The sequence below is a fragment of the Protopterus annectens genome, chromosome 3.part1, assembly GCF_019279795.1.
Source record: "Protopterus annectens isolate FY-2018-M chromosome 3.part1, PAN1.0, whole genome shotgun sequence".
Taxonomy (NCBI): Eukaryota; Metazoa; Chordata; order Ceratodontiformes; family Protopteridae; genus Protopterus; species Protopterus annectens.
Window position 1 is genome coordinate 1276649058 of NC_056732.1, and position 23749 is coordinate 1276672806.

At 44.4% G+C, this 23749-nt stretch overlaps 1 protein-coding gene across 1 annotated transcript in view; it reads left to right on the forward strand.

Annotated features, from left to right (window-relative positions):
• ZC3H3 (zinc finger CCCH-type containing 3) overlaps nt 1-23749 on the forward strand; it is a 3466749-nt gene that overhangs the window by 1909886 nt on the left and 1533114 nt on the right. The window lies entirely within an intron of this gene.

The following is a 23749-nucleotide window of genomic DNA, read 5'->3' on the forward strand; positions in this document are numbered from 1 at the left end:
GACTGGACAGTATAGATGTATAGTTTCCTAACTTCTCTGTAGCCAGCTTGGTGGATATGGGCATCTTGAGACAATGTAGCAATTGTCTCATGTTTATAAGCAATCACTTAACCCTTAAAGATGCAGGCATAGTATGCAGGAGGTGTACTTATACAATGACATTGGAAGTTAAACTCTTGCATAGAAGTGCATATCCGGTTGTTGAATCCACGCACACAGCAATACGTCGCACACACATGTACTGATGTATGCTGAGGTGTTTAAATCAATCTTCCTAAACAACAAAGATTGCCCAGATCACCCATTGTCAAGGCTATGCTTCAAGAAGTCCAAAGACACTCAGAAAAAACAACACCTAACACCACACATACGGTCATTCTTAGTAGAGCCCCAAACACTAAGCCCTTAAGGGAAGCAAACACACTTCCCAGGACTTTCATCATAGGGGACTCCATTAAAGATTTACTGATGTCCCTCTAATCAGGCTGAACAAGGAGAAGATAACTGTTAGTTGCTTATCTGGAGCCAGAATCTTCCAAATCACTCACACACTCAAGTTATTACACCGCAGGTACCAGTTTGATTCCATCATAGTCCATGTAGGTGTAAGTGACGTGAGATGTAATCCCTGGACTATATGAAGAGACACTATGGAGCTTTCAGACTGTATGTCTAAGGCTGGTATGTGCCTAGCATTGAGTAGCATATTACCATCCCCAAGGATGACACCACCGTATGAGTAAAAAATGATTGATCTAATGTTGTCCTGCTCATTCTTCCCACAAATGGGTCTAGGATCCGATCCTCGGATCCAATTCGACTGCTTACACAAGACTTCGGATCCAATTCTTGAATTTCTCCCCATCTCTTAACTTCTCAGAGCTCATTTGCCTCCATAGCAGCAAGACAAATGATCCAATTGCGAGCATGAATCTTTTGTTGTTACTATTTCTCTGTTAATTCTAGTGCAATTTTTTTTCTTATAATTCCACTTTCCTTCCTCCCTCAGCTATTTGCAGGTGTTAGGGTTTTTCCCAATTACCATTTCTTTACTTTCTCTCGTACCACTCGGGATATTTGTCTGGTATTCTGTTTTCCAAGTTTTCTTTCCAGATTTCTATTTTTTCTTATATAAAAAGTTTGTTTCCTTCTATCTGTTTAACTGTCTACTTTTAAGATTAAAGTTATTGTAGTTTAAATTTTAACCTTTCAGGTTAAACTTCGTGTTTAAACCCTTTTTCCTTTTCACAGTTTACTATGTAACTGCTGCCTACCATTTTGTAGAAAACCGTGTCAGAGAAACCTATGGGTTTTAAGAAGTGTACTTCTTGTGGGCATAAGATTCCTAATTCTGATGCCCACAAGAAGTTTCTGTACTGTTTAGGAGCAGCTCATCTGGATTTTCCATGCACTGTTTGCACCACTTTTAGTCCTAGGACCATCTCTGACTGTCAAAACAAACTGATCCTGATAGGATTACTTCCTGCTGGAGCACAACCCCCCCTCAAAACCAACTCAGGTGGTCTCAGAGTCAAGGAAAAGGCATGTTCCCAGATCCTCAAAAACTTCCTTGGAACCATCTGAAAAGTTATGAAAGGTCTTGGATCCGACTCTTGTCAGATCTAAGTCCTATCGGACCACCCTCGGATCCACAACAACCCTTCTATCTGACTGGCTCAGCCCCTACTGCCAGTTCTCCCCTTTTGCCCACCTCTTTCTCTGATCCCAGACCCTTGGGTCCGACAAGTAGAGGCCATATGCTGGAATTTGTATTAAAGCATGCATCAGCGGCTCTGCTTCCCAGTTAGTTCAAACACTGACAAAGAACTCTAGGCCAGTATCCACAACTTCATCCAGGTCTTCAAGAAGTTTGATAGAAGAAGCCATGGACAGTATGATACGGGGATTCCTTAGGGTTCAGATTCAGATGGTGGTCCTGCCATCTCCATCCCCTCTCAGATCTGTGAATACACTTGCCCAACCAATATGGTCTCCTTCTCCGATCCATCCTGTGGTTTCAGAGTCCCAGAATCCAAGATCCCCAAGAGGTTTGGTGTTGAATACGAGGAAGCTCGCTTCCTCAACTCCAATGATATCCTTAACCAGTCTGGCTCTGATACCTTTACACCAGGACAGGTGTCAGATCCAAGAGGTCAGTGCCGGATCCGAGGGGTTGGGTTCAACTCCCTCCTTTGTTGGATCCTTCCCTTCCTCTTGGTGCCTCAACACTTGGGAGCTCAGGTTTGATTCTCTCTGGAGGGCTCAAATCTGTGGTTGGACCCGACCTTCCTTGCTTTGGCTCTGAGGAATGGGGTCGAGGTTACCTTGAGTCCATCCGTCTTCCAGGTAGTAGAAAAGGCTTTGGTTTTGCACAGGGAGCCATCATGTCTAGTCTCAGATCCTATCTATCATCCCTCATTGAGTCTGAGCTGTGAGCTCGTCATTTTTGCTCCTCAGGGGCAGCCAGCTTAGGGAAGCCTCCATACATGCCCCCAGAGGGATTCCTCCTTTTCTCCAACACCTCTCCCAAGCACCCTGCAGAAGAGGCACCTTGGAGGACAACATGTAAGAGGAGGCATATAGACTCCCTATGGAGTGTCTCTCAGAAGACACCGATTTTGATGAGGAGGAAGGATCCGCCCAATCCCCACCTGATGATGTGTCCTTTGGGGACATCTTGGAAATCCTCAAACAGAAAGGTGGGTGGTCCTCCAAAACTCCTCCTCCTGAGGAATTGGTGTTCCTGGAGGCTTTTTGGGCTGGCTCATCTACTATTTGGGTCACCCCCCCCCACACGGATTAACTTATTGACCTGGTTTCCTGCTGGGCTTGGAAGGAACTGGACACTGTCTGGCCCATCCCCCCAGCAGCCAGATAAGTTCTTAGTTCCCCCTTCAAATGGACCTCACTGGAGCAAGAGAATCCCAGTTGATGCCATAGTTGTGGGGTCAGCCACTAAGTACGAGCTAGCAGAACAAAGCTTTTCTGTCTATCCACTGAACCAGAAGTCTAGTGATGGATAGATTTGGAAACCACATATGCACCTCAGCCACTTTTGCACTGCGGTTAAGTTACGTGGCATATTTAAGTTGCTTACAGAGAGATTTGATCAAGGAGCTTTAACTGTCTCTCTGAGTCCATGTCTGTGGTGGATCTCAAGAAGCTTTCTCCTCAACTGTCTACTGTTTCATCCATTGCCAGTTCATTGATGAGGCTGATCTCCCATACCAGAGGGTGCCTCATGAGCAGCTGGTTTAGGCATAACCATTAGGAGACGTGCCTGGACGAGTCTGTGTGAATTCGCAGAAACCTCCTAGGAGTCTTTTGTTAATGCCCCCTTTGATGGCTCCTCCCTGTTGTGCCATCAGTGAAAGATACACTCACCTGATATGAGCAGGAGGGAAAGACCCTCTGCTGTTGGAATCAAATTTTCTACCCCTCAATGTACATTCACTAGGAACTAGACAGGTGGTAAGAAAATGTGGTTCTGGAAATCTCTGGGACTTTTTCAGGACTTGTGTTGGGGTGGGGTAATTCCTCCAGAGGCCGAGGAGGAGGTTTCCATGGCAGATGTTGCCCCAGAGGCAGTCCGCAAAACCAAGGCTTCAGAGACTGCTTCTCTGACAGGTTCTGTCAGCACTCCTACAGCTGTGCCCACCTGTCCACCTCTGGAGGCAGTTGGTCATTTTTTCCTGCACCTGGACACCTGGACAAATGTCACAAAAATGCATGGGTGCTAAGAATCATATCTAGAGGTTACTACATATCTTTTCCTTTCCACTTGGTGTCCGGAGGAAGAAACTCCCTGACATTCCACCCAATCAGAGGGAATACACAGCTCAAGAAATTCAAAAGCTGTTACAAAAAATAGTCATCCAGGTGGTTCCACCTGAATAGGCAGGATTCTGAAATTATTCCCGATTCTTTTTAGTGCTGAAGAAAACAGGGAACCTGAGACCAATTCTGGATCTAAGCAGTTTGAATCAGTATGTAAAGAAGTCAAAGCTCCAAATGGTTGCTGTTCAGTCCATCCTGGCTGTTCTGTACAAGGATGAATGGATATGCTCTATAGATCTTCAGGATGCATGCTATCACAACAAAATAGACAGGTGCTCCAGGAGACACCTGCACTTTTGGCTGGAAGCCAATCACTACTAACTGAGAGCACTGCACTTTGGACTCAAAACAGCCCCCAGGGTGTTCACCAAAGGCATGGCAGCTCACTTGAAACTCAAAGGATTCCAGGTGATTCCCCATCTCGATGATTTACTCCTCACTGCCCAACCAAGCAACAACTTCTACAAGCCAGGGATTACTTGCTTCAGATCTCCAACTCTTTAGGCATTCAATAAACCATGCCAAATCAAATCTAACTCCTGCACAGACTCTGGAATTTACAGGAACTCAATTGAATACTACGACTGAATTGGCATAATTACCTTTTCATCTCATCATAATGAAAAATCAGGTGAGGACCATACTGTGTTATCCATCACCTCCAGCAAAACTAGTGTTACAAGCTCTTGGGTCATTGCCGTTTGCCATTCTAGTTCCTCTAGCAAGATTTATGTGAATCCTTCAATAGACACTGGTGGTACAGTGGTCTATTCTTTACCAGCCTCTCTCATTTCCCATAAAACTTGATCCAGTTTGCAAACGTCATGTTCGCTGGTGGATTCAGTCAGATGACCTCTCTCTCTAGGCAGACCATTCTCCCTTTTTCCCCCAGTCGCCACATTGACCATGGACGCTTTCCAAATGTGGTGGTGGGGGAGGGGGCATTTCATGGGAAAGAGACCAAGTTGCAGTGTCCTATAGATGAGAGCAGTCCTTCTAATATTTCAAGCCTTTTAGGACGTTCTCCCTCAAGGAACTATTGCAATCCACAAAGACAACATGTCAGTAGTTTAGTACATCAGCAAACCAGGAGGAACCTATTCCTACCCATTGGGCAGAGAAGCCATGAAGATCTGGGAATGGGCAATCTTTTCAGACCGCTTTCTTTTTGCAACGCACATTCCGGGGAAAACCAGCACTCTGCCAGCCAGACTCAGCAGGTTCATTCTGATTCCTCACGAGTGGACCCTCAGTCAAACAGTAGTGAATATGATCTTCAGCCATTGGGGCCAGCCTTGCTGTGACCTATTTGTCTTTCCCTCAGCAACAAGTTCAGCATGTACTTCACTCTGATCCTCCCTCTGGGGAGTCACCGAGGGATGCTCTGATCCACAATTGGCTCCCGGGTCTCCTCTATGCCTATCCCCCTCTTCCTCTGATTCCAAAATTCCTACAGAAAGCAAGCAGGCTGAGAAGAACTCAGTCATCCTCATTGCCCCCCCCCCTTTGGCCTCGACAGGGTTGGTTCCCCTTCCTCTGGTCTCACTTGTTATTTCCTCCATGGATATTGGAACCCACTCAGGATCTCCTTTTTTATCCATCAGGAATTCTACATTCCAGTCTCTACACCCTCAAGCTGACCACATGGATGTTCTTCGTGTTTCACTGTTGCAGTCATCACACTTGGGTTATCTGCCTGCAGGTACCCCTCAGTTGGCCCAAATACCAGAGTCTTGGGATTTCTGCATCAGATGCTGTCACCTCTTCCACGACATCAGGTCTTCAGGGGTATAAAATATGCAGCCAACACCATTACATCAGCTTTTCTTGACATGCGGGAGCCCGAAGCAGAAGCCGTTCGCAAGTGCCGGTTGGCCACTACCTGAAATTTTCATTTTTCGAGTTTCAAACCTGAAATCTTCTAAAGCTAAGTACCCCGTTGGGGATTCTTTTTTCTTACTCTAACCGATGTCAGAAAAAGTTATCAATTGTCTTGCCTGTGGAAAGCAAATACCTCACAGAGATTTTCATTCTTACTGCATCACCTGTTTAGGCCCAGACCACGATGTTCCTCGCTGTCTGTTTTGTACCTTAATGCCTGCACTATTTGTTGTTGGGCTATCTTTGTTGCTAAATTCTTTCGCTCTCGTTCTCCGTATTCTGAAATTGCTTTGGTAAGCCATCCGACTACCGATCTTCCAAAAAAACATAAGGATAAAGACAGATCGCATAGGTCCAAAACTGCCACCGACGCTTCTGTTAAGCTAGTCGCCAGTACACAGTGAGGCACTTTTGCAGCTCCTGATACCCGCTTCTCCAATTTTGCAGGCCTCTGCTGAGACCCATTCGGAGTCCTGTATGCCGCAAGATGCTTCTTCGGTTATGGAACCTGCGGATGTGTCTACATTGGATGGGTCCGGAGCCGCTGTGCAGGCACCGGCTTCTGAGGGTGTATTCCGACCTTCCGATGTTCGTATTAAACCTACTACTTCGTTTCAGACTAAAATGACCGAGTTTCTCAGGCCCAGAGTTTGCACTACACCTAGAAAACCGACGACCAAAGTGCATGCTCAAGCTCCCATGCCACAGAAACAAATGCTTAGATTGGCTGAAGACCTAACAACTCTGAGGGGAAGACAGCCTTCACCCTCTAAAAGACAAAAAATTGATTTCCCTTCTGATTCAACAGACGATGAGTCCGATTACTCTGATCCCTCTTATTACCAGGACATACCCTTATCTACCTATGAGGATTCAGATGCGGAGGATTCCATTCCCTCTGCCTCCCCTCCAGAGGACTTTTCTTTTGGTGAAACCTTGCATACCTTAAGAGAGCACTTCCGCTGGGAATGCCAGGACTACCCACAGTCCAAGAAGAGACTCAGAGAATTTTTAGACTTGCCTCAGCACAGGCCTCTAGCTATACCCCCTGTCCTGGATATTGTAGATGATGTTTTCATGGAATCTAGTCTTACTCCTGATACTTTACCTCCAGTTCCTAGAAAGCCTGACGGATACTACAGCGTACCTGACTTTCACAAATTTCTCCTTAAGAATCCCACTGCAGATCCAGAGGCCATTTCCCAGGGAACTAAAGGTATTAAGGTTACTACAGCCAAAAATCCTACCCCTTCGGACGGGGATTCGAGGGCTCTAGACAGATGGGGCAAGAAGGTATATACCTCTGCAACTCTTGCCATCAGGGCTTTAAATTGCCAGTTTCACATGTTGAAGTACCAGAAGCATATAAAAAATGTTGTTGCTTCCAGATTTTGCAGAAAATAAAGATTTACAAGTGTTACTGCATTCTGCAAACCAAGTCAGTAAACGTACTTTGCAGTGTGGTTTTGATGCCTTAGAAGCATCTTGCAGGGCTGCTGTCACTGGGTCTGTACTGAGAAGGCATGCTTGGCAGAAGGAACAAATCTTGCCAGACCATGTCAAAGCAAAATTACTAGATGCTCCATTAAACCAGACACGTTTCTTACAGGTACAGCCACCTAGTTTCAGTAGGCATTGGCCTTGTAAAAACTGGTCCTTTCCAGTCCCTACCAGGTCTTCTCAGCCCAAACCCAGGGGCAACAGAGCACCAAGGCTGCATTCTGCAAACCAAGTCAGTAAACGTACTTTGCTGTGTGGTTTTGATGCCTTAGAAACATGTTGCAGGGCTGCTGTCACTGGGTCTGTACTGAGAAGGCATGCTTGGCTGAAGGAACAAATCTTGCCAGACCATGTCAAAGCAAAATTACTAGATGCTCCATTAAACCAGGCACGTTTCTTACAGGTACAGCCACCTAGTTTCAGTAGGCATTGGCCTTCTAAAAACTGGTCCTTTCCAGTCCCTACCAGGTCTTCTCAGCCCAAACCCAGGGGCAACAGACCACCAAGGCTACAGTCTCAGGGTACGCAGAGATCTAAACAATGGAGTGCTCCCCCCTACAAAACAGGGAGTGGTAAGCCACCCCCTTATGGAAAAAATTCACAATGACTTGTCTGTCATCCTTCTCAGCCATGCCCAAGTACTTGCACCCCTAGGAGGAAAACTCGCCCTGCATGCAAAAAAAATGGATGTCTATTACCCAGGACCGATGGGTCCTAAACATTGTATCCCAGGGATACAGATTCTACTTCCACTCACTGCCAGCCCCAAGCGGGTTCCCAGACTTTCCTCCAAACTAGTGGGCAGAGGCTCAAAATCAAGTACTTTCTCTTCTCAGTATCAGGGCTATTCAACCTGTTCCAGTAGAGCAAAGAGGACTGAGTTTCTACTACTAACTGTTCCTGGTGCCCAGAAAAGAGGGTTCTTGGCGCCCTATCCTGAACCTGTCCATTCTCAACACCTTCCTGGTGGTCCCAAAATTCAAAATGCTTACACTACAACAGCTGCTTCCTATGCTAGCCAAGGACTCCTGGCTAGTCACCCTAGACCTAAAAGAAGCTTATCTGCACATCCCCATAAGGGAATCTTGCAGGAAGTATCTATGTTTCAGGGCAGGCTCTATGCACTATCAGTATTCTGCACTTCCCTTTGGCTTATCTACTGCGCCCAGGGTATTCATAAAGTGCCTGGCTCCAGCTATTGCATACTGCAGGCAGAGAAATATTCAAATTTATCCATACTTGGACAATTACCTGATTCAGGCGGACAATCAGGAATTGCTACTTCAGCACGTGGCATTTGTAAAGAGACTTCTAACTTCTCTGGAGTACACCATCAAGGAAAAGAAATCCTATCTGGTGCCAGCCAAAAGACTGTATTCCTAAAAGCAAGTTTGAACACAACTTCCCAGATGGCATTCCTTACTCCAGAAAAGCAGGTTTATTTGACAAACTACTTCAAACTAATGGTCACCAGAACCCAGCTATCTGCAAGAAAATTACTGCAAGCTCTAAGGTTCATGACCTCATGCATTCTAGTAATTCCATATGCAAGACTGCATATGAGGGAAACGTCAGTGGTACTTAAAAAGTCTCTGGTGCCAACATTGTCAGGACATGAAAACAATTATTCCTATCATTCCTTGTCTAAGTTCCTTTGGTGGGCAGAGACTTGCAACCACAACAAGGGACTCCCTTTCACACAACCCCTTGCCGCCCAAACCCTGACAACAGACGCATCAGACTATGCATGGGGGACTCACATGGCTGGCAAATGCATTCAAGGCAAATGGAGCCCAGGACAAATTCACCTACATATCAATCAAAAAGAAATGTTAGCTGTACAGAATGCTCTGACAGCCTTCAAAAACCTTATCCTTCCAGGACAACTCTTGATAAAGACAGACAACACCACAGTCATGTGGTACATAAACAAGCAGGGGGGAACTCATTCCTACTCACTCTGCAGGTTAGCCATGGCCCTGTGGAACACAGCCTTGAGCAACCAAGTGCACCTGCAAGCTCATTTCCTGCCAGGCAAACAAAATTCACTGGCAGACGACTTAAGGAGAAATCTACTGGACCCACACGAGTGAAAACTGGAACCCAACTCATTCAAACTTTTAACCCACAGGTGGGGATACCAGAGGCGGACTTTTTTGCCTTCCCCCAAAACTATCACTTGAGCAAATGTTGCACCAGAAATCCCCACAGCCAAGCATGGAAAGTGGATGCCATATCCTTTACATGGGAAAACCTCTCAATTTATGCCTTTCCCCCTCTGCCCCTCCTCTCAAAAGTAGTACTCAAGATCAAACAGGACAAACCAAGGACAGTCCTTATTGCTCCGGACTGGCCCTACCAGCACTGGTACCCACTCCTACGCAGTCTGGCAGGAGTGCCACCCTGGCACCTACATCAGACCCCCCTCCCTGCTGTCCCAGCAGGAGGGACAGATTTTGCATCCTCAGCTGCAAACTCTGCACCTTGCAGCCTGGCTTTTATTCCCTGAATACTCCGCCAGCAACCCTCAGCAAACAGATGCTGGACATCATCCTTGAGGCCAGACGGCCTAGTACTAGGAAATCCTATTCAGAAAAATGGAAAAGATACTGTTCTTGGAGCCAGTCTCAAGGAAAGGACACAACCATGCCCACCTTACCTCAAATCCTAGATTACCTAGCGGAGCTGCTCTACAAAGGCCTATCTTTTCTTCTGTTAAGATTCATGCCTCGGCCATCTCAGCTCATTATAATACCGAGCCACCTCTCTTTTCTCTCCCTCTGGTCAAAGAGTTCCTGAGAGGAGCTAACAATTTAAGACCCCCGAGGATAGTGCCCACCCCTGCCTGGGACCTTAAATTTGTACTCGAGAAGCTCATGCTTCCCCCTTTTGAGCCTGCTGCTACAGCACAGCTAAAATTCCTCTCTTGGAAAACAGCCTTACTTCTAGCCATCACTTCAGCAAGAAGAGTATCTGAGTTACAGGCACTAATGTCTGTGGAACCCTTCATTATTTTCCATGCTGACAGGGTTTCCCTCAGGACTAACCCATCTTTTATGCCCAAGGTGGTATCCAGTGTGGCGCTAAACCAATCCATCCATTTGCCAACCTTTTTCCCTAATCCTCAGAATAAAGAGGAAAGGATCCTGCAGTCCTTGGACATGCACAAGCAACTCAGGTTCTAACTTGACAGGACTAAGCCTTTCAGAAAATCTGACCAGCTGCTAGTCAGCTTTGCTACAGGGGTAGAGGGCAAGGCCATTTCAAAGAAAACCATTTCCAAATGGATAGCACACTGCATCCATTTCTGCTACAAGCACCATGTAAAACCTACCGCACAGGGGATCAGAACTCATTCCACTAGGGTTTCCTCAACCTCTACAGCATTTCTCAGGGGAGTCCCTACCAGGGATATCCTGGAAGCTGCAACCTGGAGTTCTGTACACACCTTCACTAAGCATTACCACTTACCTGTCTTTTCTAAATCCAGACCTGGATTTGCCACAGCAGTCTTATAAGGCCTGCTAGCCAGCCCTACTATTTCTTGACTGCCTCCACCCTTTCTCAGCTTTGGGAATCAACCCAAGTGTGATGACTGCAACAGTGAAACACAAAGAACATAGTACAGATGTCCTTCAAGGATGCATCTGCAGTCCTAACAAATGGGTTGTCCTGGCCTCAGGCAGCCCTTCGGTCGGCCGGATTCCAAAGTCTGGGTCTGGCCTCGGCTGATGTCGCACTTCACCCGACGTCATAGCTGCAGTTCAGCGGGTATAAAGGCACCAGCCAACGCCATTTTCCTCAGTCTTTCTTGCCGCGCAGCGCCCGAAGCAGAAGCTGTTCGCAAGTGCCGGTCGGTTAGAACCAGAGATTGCTACTACCGAAGACTTCTAAAAAGCTATGTACCCCGTTGGGGACTCTTTCTTGCTTCAGCCGATGTCAGAAAAAGTGAATAACTGTTTAACTTGTGGGAAACAAATACCTCATAAAGATTTCCACTCTTACTGCCTACCTTGTTTAGGCCCAGACCACTACGTAGCAGCTTGTCTAGCCTGTGCTTCCTTCAACCGACGAACACTTAGACGTCGGTCGGAGTTTGCAGAGGAGTGTTTCGGCTCCGCTTTTGCTTATATCATGCCGTCGGAGACTCCTACTTCACATTTAGCTAAAAAGCGTAAGGAAAAGGACCGACACTCGCGGTCCGCGGTTTCGGCCGAAACTGCGGTTAAGCCAACCACGAGTGTCTGGGTTTCGGCCGATGCCGAGTCCGCGGTTCTTCCTACGGCCGAAAGCATGCCTCCTTCTACCGAGGCCTCTTCCAGCATGGCTGAATCTGCTACTGAAAATCCACCTGCTCTTACAGTTTCTCAAGATTTATCAGAATGTATCTACTCCTGCACGTGGAGCTGCTAGGCCCCCTGCATCCATGTCAATTAAGGCTTTTGCCAGGGCTAAAGCAGCTAAATCTTCAAAGGCCGTGCCTGCTAAAGCCCCCTCTCACAGGCCCAGCTCTAGTACTCAAATGCTTAGTCTAGCAGAGGATCTCATTTCTTTGATCAGGGGAACCCAGTCTCACCCTGACAGGGCCTCTCACCCACCTCCAGAGAAGAGGCTTAGAGCAGAGCCCCCTGAGCCAGTTTCTTCAGATTATTCCTCTGATGATTCAGAAAACACAAATCCTCCAGAGGGCCCTTACTCTCCATATGAGGACTCTGATGCAGAGGATTCCATACCTTCTGCCTCTCCTCCTGAGGAATTTTCTTTTGGGGAAACCTTGCATGCTATGAGGGAACAATTTCAATGGCAGGGCCAGGATTTTTCAGATTCTAGGAAAAGGCTTAGGACCTTTTTACATTTACCACAGCATAGGCCTTTAGCTATACCTCCAGTACTTACAGTTGTGGATGATGCATTTAATGATGCTTGTACTGCCCCTGACTCACTGCCTCCGGCCCCTGCTAAGCCCGACAGATACTACAGGGTTCCGGACACACATTATCATTTATACAAGGCTCCTATTGCAGATCCTGAAACTATATCACAGGGCCCCAAAGCTGTAGCGGCTGCCTCTGCCAAAAACCCCTTCCCCTCTGAAAGAGAATCTAGGGCATTGGAGAGATGGGGTAAAAAAGTTTATACTTCTGCTACTCTTTCGGCTAGGGCCTTAAACTGTCAATTCCACATGATTCAGTATCAGGAATTTCTGTTAGATCAGCTCACTAAAAAACTGTCCTCGCCTGAACCTTTAGACCGAAAGTCCCTTCAGGATTTGGTGCATAACACTCAGCAGGTCAGTAATCATTCCTTAAAATGCGGCTATGATGCACTGGAGGCTTCCTTTAGATCAGCTATGACTGGTACAGTGATCAGAAGGCATGCATGGTTAAAAGAGCAATCCTTACCAGACCATGTAAAGTCAAAGCTTCTAGATGCTCCCATAGAAAAGCACAGTTTGTTTGGTTCCCCTGCACAGCAAGTGCTGAAGAAGGTGGAAGAAAAAGCTAAATCTGTCCAGACAGTCAAGGATTTCTTACAGGTCCAGCCTCCGAGGTTTAGTAGGAACTGGCCTTCCAAGAATTGGTCCTTTCCAGACACCACCAGAGCACAGAGAAGCAGAAATAGGCGCCAGAGGCAGAGGTCAATCCAGAGGTGCCTACAGGGGACGTCAGTGGCAGCCTAACAGCCAGAGAACTACTGCCACAGATCCAGCCACTACCACTTCTACAGGACAATCACAGTGACTTGGCTCTGAAATCGCCTACCAGGGAACAACTGGCAGCACCCTTAGGCGGAAAATTAGCCTTATTTTCAGTAAATTGGCATTACATTACAGGAGACAAATGGATTTTACAGACAATAGACAAAGGCTACAGGTTTCACTTCCATACTCTTCCAAGGAAGAGAGGAATGCCAAACCTACCTCCAAACCAAAGGACAAACGCTCTACAGACAATAGACCACTTACTAAGGATGAGAGCTATAGAAAAGGTACCGGCTATGCAACAAGGACAAGGATTTTATTCAAGGCTTTTCCTAGTACCAAGAAAGGAAAACCAATGGAGACCTATCCTCGACCTGTCCGCTCTAAACACATATCTCATTGTTCCAAAATTCAAAATGCTGACCCTACAGCAACTTCTTCCCATGCTGTCCAAGGAGTCTTGGCTGGTGACTGGATCTCAAGGAGGCATACCTGCACGTCCCCATACGACCAAATTGCAGAAGATACCTCAGATTTCTTGCAGGATCAGAGCATTATCAATTCTCAGCATTGCCTTTTGGCTTATCTACTGCGCCCAGAGTATTTACGAAATGCCTGGCATCAGTAATTGCTCATTGCAGGCTTCAGGGAATTCAAATTTATCCATACCTGGATGACTGCCTGTTACAAGCGGACAGCAAAGACAAATTAACAAAAGATTTGAAAAAGGTTATTCACCTGCAACACAAAAAAGTCAAGGCTGATACCATCCCAAAGGATAACCTTCCTGGGTGCAGAACTGGACACATCAAACCAGATGGCATTCCTCACAGCAGAAAAACAGAAGCAGCTACCACTCTACTTCATGGCACTAACAACGCAGAACCAGCTTACAGCAAGGAAAATCCTGCAAGCCCTGGGTTACATGGCATCCTGCATAATATTAATCCCACATGCCAGGCTACATATGAGGAAGTTGCAGTGGTACCTGAGGAATTTATGGTCTCAGCACAAGCACGGCCTAGAAACCCAAATTCCAATAATTCCATGCCTGAAGCAAGAATTCCAGTGGTGGGCCCAGGCCTGTCAATTGAACAAAGGACTGCCCTTCCACAGGCCTCACCCAAGCCAGACTATCACCACGGATGCCTCAGACCTCGGTTGGGGGGCACACATGGTGGACAAGTGCATACAAGGCTTATGGACTCAAGACCAGATGAACCTACACATAAATCAAAAGAGATGCTGGCAGTAAAACAGGCAATTCAGACATTCAGACCATTTCTTCAACAGGGTCATTTGCTGATAAGGACGGACAACACCACAGTCATGTGGTATATCAACAAACAGGGAGGCACACATTCATATCCTCTATGCTGGATGGCAATGGACCTCTGGAATGTGGCCCTGAGCCTCAACATTCAGCTCCAAGCCATATTTGTGCCAGGAAAAGAAAATATACTAGCAGACATCTTAAGCAGAACCACCACGGATGCCCACGAATGGATGCTGCATCCAGACATCTTCAAAACCATCACAAGGAAATGGGGACTGCCAGAAATAGACCTGTTCGCATCCCCACACAACCACCAATTATTCTGCACAAGGACATACCACCCACTTGCTTGGAAGGTGGACTCCCTATCCTTCAGTTGGGAAAACCTGACAGCATATGCATTCCCACCTCTTCCTTTGATGCACAAAGTGCTACTGAAGATCAAGGAAGATCACCCGAGGATCATCTTGATAGCTCCAGATTGGCCAAGGCAACATTGGTACCCGCTACTGAGGAGTATGTCCCGGGAACACGCATGGCCTCTACCCTTACTTCCTCTACTGCTAACACAGAACAACTTCAAAATCCTGCATCCAAACTTGAAAACACTGCAGCTAGCTGCTTGGAACATTACATAAGGAAAAAATAACCCAGATTTATCTCAAAGGGTTAAAGACATTATCTTGGAGGCTCGCAGACCCTCAACAAGGAAAACTTATACAGCAAAATGGAAAAGATATCTCATTTGGAGTGCAACAAAAGGAGTGGATGCATCATTGGCAAACATAGCTAACATCCTGGAATACTTAGCAGAGCTTTTCCACAATGGTCTCTCCTACTCCTCCATTAAGATTCATGCATCAGCAATTTCAGCAGAATACAACATGGATCCTCCAGTCTTTTCTCAACCTCTACTCAGACAGTTTCTCAGAGGAATTAAAAATGTAAAGCCACCAAGGAAACCTCCATTGCCTACATGGGACTTGAACTTTGTGTTAGAAAAGTTGACACTTCCCCCTTTTGAACCAGCAGCAACAGCAGAATTACAGTACTTATCTTGGAAGACTGCATTCCTGCTTGCAATCACTTCAGCTAGAAGGGTTTCTGAATTACAGGCATTAATGGCAGTACAGCCCTTCCTTATCTTCCATCAGGATAGAGTGTCCATGAGAACTAATCCTACCTTTATGCCAAAGGTGGTCTCCAGGGTATCATTAAATCAAGCAATACACCTACCAATTTTCTTCCCCAACCCACAGAACAGGGGGGAAAGATTTCTGCATACCTTGGATGTACACAGACAATTGCGCTACTACCTGGACAGAACCAAGAACAATAGAAAAACTGACCAGCTTCTGGTAGCATATGCAACAGGAATGGAAGGAAAAGCAATTTCAAAACAAACAATCTCAAAATGGATAGGAAATTGCATTAGATTTTGTTACTCTTTCCATGGAAAGGCAACTCCAGAAAACATCAGACCTCACTCCACAAGGGCTACAGCCACTACTACAGCTTTCTTACGAGGAGTGGCTGCCAAAGACATTTTAAAGGCTGCTACTTGGAGCTCCGTGCATACATTTGCCAAGCATTATAATCTACCTTTATACTCCAGATCCCGAGCAGGTTTTGCCACTGCTGTTTTGCAAGGGATCTTAACTACACCATAAACTCTTAGTGCCTCCTTAGTGCCTCCTCCCCCAGTTTGGCTATGGTATTCTACCCATTTGTTAGGACTGCAGATGCATCCTTGAAGGACATAGGACAGTTTTGTACCTACCATAAATGTAGATGTCCGAGAGGTATGCATCTGCAGTCAGGATTACCCACCCTCCTTCCCCTCTGTGGTACTCCTAGGGTATTTGCCCATCTTGTAGCTAGCTGGGGAATCTATTATGGTGTATTTGTTTGTATATATGTATATACATGTTTATTTCTATTTGCTCTCTATTGTTTGGAAACATTTGCATTTATCCAAATTTAGCCTTCCTAGAGGGCACCTGGCATCTGGGGCAAGAAACACTGAGGAAAATGGCGTCGGCTGATGCCTTTATACCCGCTGAACTGCAGCTATGACGTCGGGTGAAGTGCGACATCAGCCGAGGCCAGACCCAGACTTTGGAATCCGGCCGACCGAAGGGCTGCCTGAGGCCAGGACAACCCATTTGTTAGGACTGCAGATGCATACCTCTCGGACATCTACATTTATGGTAGGTACAAAACTGTACTTTGTGTACACTTAACATAAATGTAGATGTTTGAGTGTATTCACTGTTGCAGTCCTGGTTACCCTCCCTCCAGCCCCCTGACTCTTCTCTGCTTTCTACCTATCCTTCTTTTGGCCATATCTTATGGCTATGGTATTTACTTTTTATTGGAGGTGTTCCACACCATGTAATTGCTTCATGTTTTGGGGGCTCCTGACATCTGGGGCAAGAAAAACTGAAAAAATAAACTCAATAAAGTCACCACAAATTGAACAAAAAAGGAGAAAACACCACACTGGAAATGGAATTAATTTTGTAAGCACTTTTACTAAACGTGTGTAAACTTCTTCAGACATTTTTAAACCAACAAACAAATGTTTAAATACATTAGTAATAATGATGTCATTTCCTAAAACAACCACCCCACCCCATTTTAAAGTGCCAGAGCATTTACCAAAAACATGTATATCTCCAGTGCCTTAATTATTAAACTATTAAACTATATATCATCAAAGCAAAAAAAAACTGATGTAATGGAGTTGGCTGCATGTTTTATACCCCTGACGACCTGACATCATGGAAGAGGCGACAGCATCTGATGCAGAAATCCCAAGACTCTGGTATTCGGGCCGACTGAGGGCTACCTGTAGGCAGATAACTCAAGTGTGATGACTGCAACAGTGAATACACTCGAACATCTACATTTATAGTAAGTGTACAGAACTGTTCTTTTCTCCATTTCCAGCAATAGTCAGACAGTCCAGGGTTACTTCCCCAGTTTGTGACATTATTTTGGCCTCCTGGAAGGCCTCCACCAAGAAAGTCTACAGAAGCAAATGGAAAAGGTTCCCTATATGGGCTTCCAAGCAGAATATTGACCTCCTTTTCAGCACCCACTTCAGCCATCCTTCTTTTTCTTACTACTCTTTTTAAGGAAGGGGTTAATGTTTTACAATTAAACTTCAATTGGCTGCCATTTCCATCTTCCACGGAGGAAATTAATCCTTCTCTCGGACGTCTTTTAGGCTGTGTTAAGCTTTCGTGAAGGGAGTTTTCCTTCTCAGACCTCCAATAAAGGATCTCTGTCCACCTTGGGACCTGAAGATGGTCCTTCAGGAATTAACTCAGAAACCCTTTGAACCGGCAGACAAATGCAATATGAAGTTTCTTTCTTGGAAAACTATCTTTTTAGTAACTATCACTTCAGCTAAAGGAATTTCTGAGCTCCAAGCCTTATCAGCTAAGCCCTCTTACATTCTTTTCCATAAGGATAGGGTGTCCTTAGAAATCAACCCTTCCTTTCTGCCTAAAGTGGCTATGGAGACCAGTATTGATCAGTCCATTCAATTGCCAGTTTTCTTTCCAGACTTTTCTAATAAGTATGAATATATGCTTTACCTTCTTGATGTTCACAGACAATTGTTTTTATCTTTACAGAACAAAACATTACAGGAAGTCTGATCAGCTGTTTGTATCCTTTCTTTCTAACCTCTTGGGTCCGGCAGTTTCCAGAATTCCTCTGGCCAATTGAATTACTAATTGTATCTTGATTTATTTATTCTAAAAAGGTTTGGAATTGCTTTGTCCTTCTAAAGCTCATTCCACTAGATCCATGGTTACTTTATTTGCCTTTTCCTCAAGAACTTTCATCGATTATATCTGCACTGCAGCCACTTGGTCAAAGACCCGTACATTTGTTAGACATTATAGATTAGGTATTGTCTCCAGAAGCCGAGCTTCCTTTTGTTTGATTGTGTTGTGGAATGTCCTTCCATAGGGCCTCCTGAGACTTGCGTAGCTGGGGACTCTGACCCATTCATGTGGAAGAATGACAAAGGACAACATCAGATTTAGAAGTATGTACTTACCGTAACATGGCGTCTATGTTGTCCAGTTTCATTCTTCATTACCTTCTCTCCCAGCCATCCTCCAGCCCTATCACTCATTGAATCATCTCTCAGATGGCATTGGAACTTTTAAGTTCCTGGTTTGAGCCTTGCACCTTTTTTCTCATATCTGCCCTATCTCTGTAATAGGTGAACATTTAGCCAGCAAATTCGATCTGAGGTGTTAGAGGCAGAGTAAAATATTATGGGTAGAGGAAAGAGCTCAAGAATTGGATCCGAAATCTTGTGTAAGTGGTCGAGTCTGATCGAAGTTTCAGATACTAGACCCATTTGTGAAAAAGAATGAAAATGGGCAACACAGATGCCAAGTTATAGTAAGTACATAACTTGTAAATTTCAACAACTGGCAGTCTTTCTGGTGTTATTCTAAGGGGAGCTAATATTTGTCAGCTTGGGAGGACATGGTCAACAGGCCATATTGATTTGCCAAGGATGACGTGCACCTCTCCCCTCTAGGCTTTTGAATACTGGCTAAAAATGTATCTACTCTATAGTGTGTGTTTTAGGCAATGCCAAATTGACAAACCTGCTGATTTAGCAAAATCAACTCAACTGAACCTCAAGGTGTTACTACTGAATGCCAGGAGCCTAAACAAAAAAACTACACTCTCTCTAAGCCTTCCTTACACTTGAAATTATAGACATCTGTGCAGTTACCAAGACATGGTTTAAAGTAGCAGAGAGTACCTCAGCAGTGCAAGGTTTCAGTGCCTTCAACACTTTTACACCAGTAGTTGCACAGCCAAGGGCTAAAGGAGAAGATATCTCAATATACATCAGTAACAGCAGCCATATCTCTGGGTGGTCATACAGGATGACGCAGTGGCATTCTTCCAAGTGCAGGTCAACATAGAATCTTGTACCGTATCCAAGCCAGCTATAGGTCCCAACCTAAGACCTTACTCATGGGAAACTTTAATTACTCCTGTATTGCTTGGGAATACTACACAGCCTCAAATCTACAGACAAAGAGATTCCTGGAATTAGTAAATACAAACACCCTTGACTAAATAGTGAATACACCCACTAGATGCTCCAACATACTGAACCTCATACTTGCAAATATGGGATACCTCTGCACCATCCTTCCCAGTGTTTCATCCTCACTGGTAAGGTCTGACTATAAAGCTGTCTCCTTCAAAGTCGAAGTCAATTCCTTAATCCCATTGAAGCGAGCACCAGTTAGAAAGTATTCCAAGGCAAATTACCTTTCTTTAAGTGATGGGTTGTCAAAATTCAGTGCCCCTCCAACCCAGAGAATACAGCAACCTATGCTGAATTGCTCTCAGAAACTGTGTAAAACCATGTCAATGGCTGCAGTAGAGGCTGCTGTATCTATCAGAAGTAAGCCCAAGACTAACCCTAGAAACATACCAGCCTGGTGGCATCCGAAATTAAACAGAATATAAAGCAAAAGAAAAAAAATATTGCAAAAATCAAGAAGGGTAATTCCCATAAAGACAGAAACACTCTTATTGAAGTAAATAGGCAACTAAGAGGCTAATTAGGTCAAGCAAAGCCAACTTTGAGGTTAAGATAGCCTCCTAGGTGAAAGATAACCATAAGGCCTGGTATAGCTGTGTCAGAAACCTCCAAGGCAGCACACAGCAATGTGCTGAAGTGGTGGTTAATGGTGCCACATTCACTGAGCCTGATGACATAGCAAACCTGTTAGCAGACAAATTCAGTTTCAGCTGTAGCCCCACTCACCCCCAAGTGTCCCCTCAAACATAATGACTCCAACTGTAACTAGAGAGCATGTACTGGCTGCACTCACTAAAGCCAAAAACATGGCCTCAGTGGGCCCGATAACATCCCAGGATGCCTCCTGAGTAGTCTGCAAAGCGATTTATCAGGACCCCTGGAGTTGTTATTTAACTGTAGTCTTAAAACAGTCTTTGCGCTACATGAATAGATGACTACAGTTGTCATCACCCTTCATTTGTTAAGACTTTCAACATATCCTGGAAACTACAGACTCTCTAGCCTTACCAGTCTTATTTGCAAAGCCATGGAAGGAATTATGGAAATTATCAACAAGGACATAGGAGTCCACCAGACATCGGATCCATCTCAGTTTGGCTTTGTCAAAGGAAGTTCATGCTTACTGAATGTGGTGGACTTCTTTGAAAAGGTCAGTAAGACAGTGGATGAGGGGAAAACCGTGCATACTGCTTGCCTAGATTTGGCTAAACCATTTGATACAAACCCCGACTCTGACATTGTAAACAAACTTATGGAACTATGTATAGACCCCTTTGTAACACACTGGATAGCTAGCTGACTCCCACTGATAGGACCCAGGAGGTTAGAATTGGTGGGGTCATCTCCACAAAGAGGCCATTCACCAGTGGAGTCCCTTAGTACTCTGTGCAGGGTCCACTCTTCTTTGGAATCTACTTCTCAGATGTCAGAGCCAATATCATATGTCTTTGGCTGACCAAGTTCGCAGATGATTGCAAGCTGGGAGCAGTCATTGAATCCCCCAAAGATGAGAACACCATTCAGGAAAGTCTAATACAGACAAATACTTGATGTCAAAGCTGTGGCTTAAAATTCAATACAAAGAAGTATGTTATAGTACCTTTTGGGAAGTTTACCACCCCAGGTAACTACGTTATACAAAAAACACCTTTAAAAGTTGAATCAGTAGTCAGGGATCTGGGAATTCATGTAGATAGCAACCTAGCTTTCAACCAGCATATGTCTGAGGTAGTAAGAAAATACTTCTGTGTTGCTCAACTTATAATCAAGGCTATGGTATCTAGGTCCAGAGAGGTCATCATACCACAACACTCGTCCACCATCAGACCCATCATAAGAGTATAATGTCCCATTTGGTATGTACTTGACCAGACACATGCAGCAGTTGGAACTACCACAAAGGTTCCTTAGAAAAAGAATACAGGGAGTAAACGCAATGTCCTACACTGATCGCCTTAAGGCCTAGTCTCTTTACTCTTTATCATATAGACTTCTAAGGGGTGATCTTTGCCTAGCATACAGGGCATCCATGGACCCTGTTTTGATGAACCTTTTGCACATCTGCAAAGGAAACACCATCAGAACCACTAGATTAAAAGACCTAAATTTTGCTTGTGACATAAATAGGACATGTTGGAAAGAGAGAGAGAGACAGAGATGCGTTTCTCAGATATTTCCCAATTCAGTGTCACTGTTGCCTTCAGAGCTTAAGTAAGACCATCGCTAACGTTAAGGTTCTGTTGTTAAACAACAAGCTATTTCTATACTGGAGCAAGCTACACAAGTTCGAAGCAATGCATTAAATGCAGCTATGATGCTGGTATTGGAACAGTTATTAGAAGGTTTGCTTGGCTTTACCTACAGTCCTTTCCTGAGTATGTTAAGGCTACATTTCTAGCTCTCCCCCTGAGAAGGACCTTTTATTTGGACCATCTGCAACAGAACTTTTCAAGACTGTGCAAGAGGATAAAATGATGCAGGATGTTAAGCAGATTATTTCCACATCAGTATGTAGGTATTAACTAAATTACCTGGCTAAGCCCAATTCCTTTGTCTGCAGGAATCAGAAACCTTTTCAGAAGGGTAGTGAACAGCCCAGGAAAAGATTTCTTGAGATACCTACCAGAGACTCCCAAGTCTAGAAAACTTCATTTCAGATAGGCTGATTTATCTGCTGCCACCTTCCTCCCTCCTCAGTTAGGGAATTCCCTTGTTTGAAAAGCCAGCTTTGTCCCTTCCAGTCTGGGAATTCATCATTATTGACAAATGGGTATTATCCATCATTTAACAAGTTTACAAGATGGCTTGAAGAGAAGCTCCATCGCTGAAGGATAGTTCTCCTCCTCCTTCAAATCAAATGCATCTACTTCCTCTTCACTTAAAGGGTTTCCTCAACCAAGTCACCAAAGAACCAATGCCACACCATCAGTTAGGAAGAACATTTTAATTCAAGACTTTTTCTGGTTTCCAGAAAAGAGGGTATTTGGAGACCCATTTTGGACTTGCTCCATCTCAGCACCTTTCTGGATGTTCCATCTTTCAGGATGCTCTCATTACAAACTTTATTCCTTTCAGTCTTCCTCTGGCCTTTCTGGCCTTACTGTACTTTATTTATATAGTGACATTTGTTTACAGGGAGAGTCATACTGGGCTCCAAGAAGCTCCAAGGTAACAAATTTAATGCAATCAATATTTACAATAACAAATTTTGTAATGCAGCTTCAGTGAATGCATTATGTAGTAGTCGGTATAACAAACATAATATACAAGTATTGTATTCAAAATGTACAGATAGAAGGGTGGTGTATAAGATAGGTAGGCGCAGTTTAAGAAGTGCATTAGAGTGAGGTATTAGAGGGGGTATGTAAGTGTTTAATAAAGAAGTTGGTTGTGCTTAATTAGAAGGCAGGTGTAGTAGTTTGAGTACTACAATAAACTGAAGTATTACAAGGGGATAAGCAGGTTAAATGATTCAGTGTTTTAAAGGGACGTATAAGAAAGTGATGACGGATGTTACGAGAAGCTATGTCCCAGATGAGTAGCAGGGACAAAGCCAGGAGCAAAAAATAAGTCTTTTAGTAATGGTCTGAAAGGATGAAGGTGTACGATATACCTGATTAATGTAGGAATTTTATTCCAAGTTCTAGCTACATTATTGGAATAGAGATTGACCCTAGCAGCACTTAATGGTTTGTAGATGGTAAACAGTTGTCTAACATTTGACCAAAGGGGACCATTTTGGAGATAGAATTTAAGTATGGGGCTAACTGCTGGGAAGACAAATGGGGTATAGATAATTTTGTGGGTTAAGATGAGCTGGACATATGATAGGTACCGAGGAAGTTGGAGCCAGTTAAGTGTTTCAATGTTAAACAGTGGTGGGTCTGTTAATTTTTTTTTTTTCAAACAAATCTGGCAGCTTTGTTGTAGCATTGTTGAAGTTTACAACTAAGAGGCTTTTAGGCTGGTCATGATAGACACTCCATGTAGGAGAGAGAGTAAGAGGTAAGCGGTAGCTAGAGTTACTTTGTCAGAGTTTGTAAGGTATGCCTTCACTGTATGAATAGCACCTAGTATTTTATAGTGTTTCTTTTTGCTGTTGTGGATATGTAAATCAAATACAAGATTGCTATCAATCGTCATGCCGAGTATTTATTTATGTGAAGTAATTTCAGTTATGGTATTATTTAAGGAAGAAATTCTAAAGTTTTTTTTTTTCTTCAGGGAAATGGGGTTTTGGAAAAAACAGAAACATTTTTTTTTATTTAGTAGCGGGTGGTTATCCAGTAGCCAACTTTCAACAGTTAAAGGCTTTGTGAGCAATTCTCTGATGATGTATGAGGTTATCTGAAGTGCATATTAGGGTAAAGCCATCAGCATATTGTATGAGGGAAGCTTGCTGAGAGGATTTATTTAGATTGTTATGATCCCACCTGCAGAAAATTCTTCAATTTAG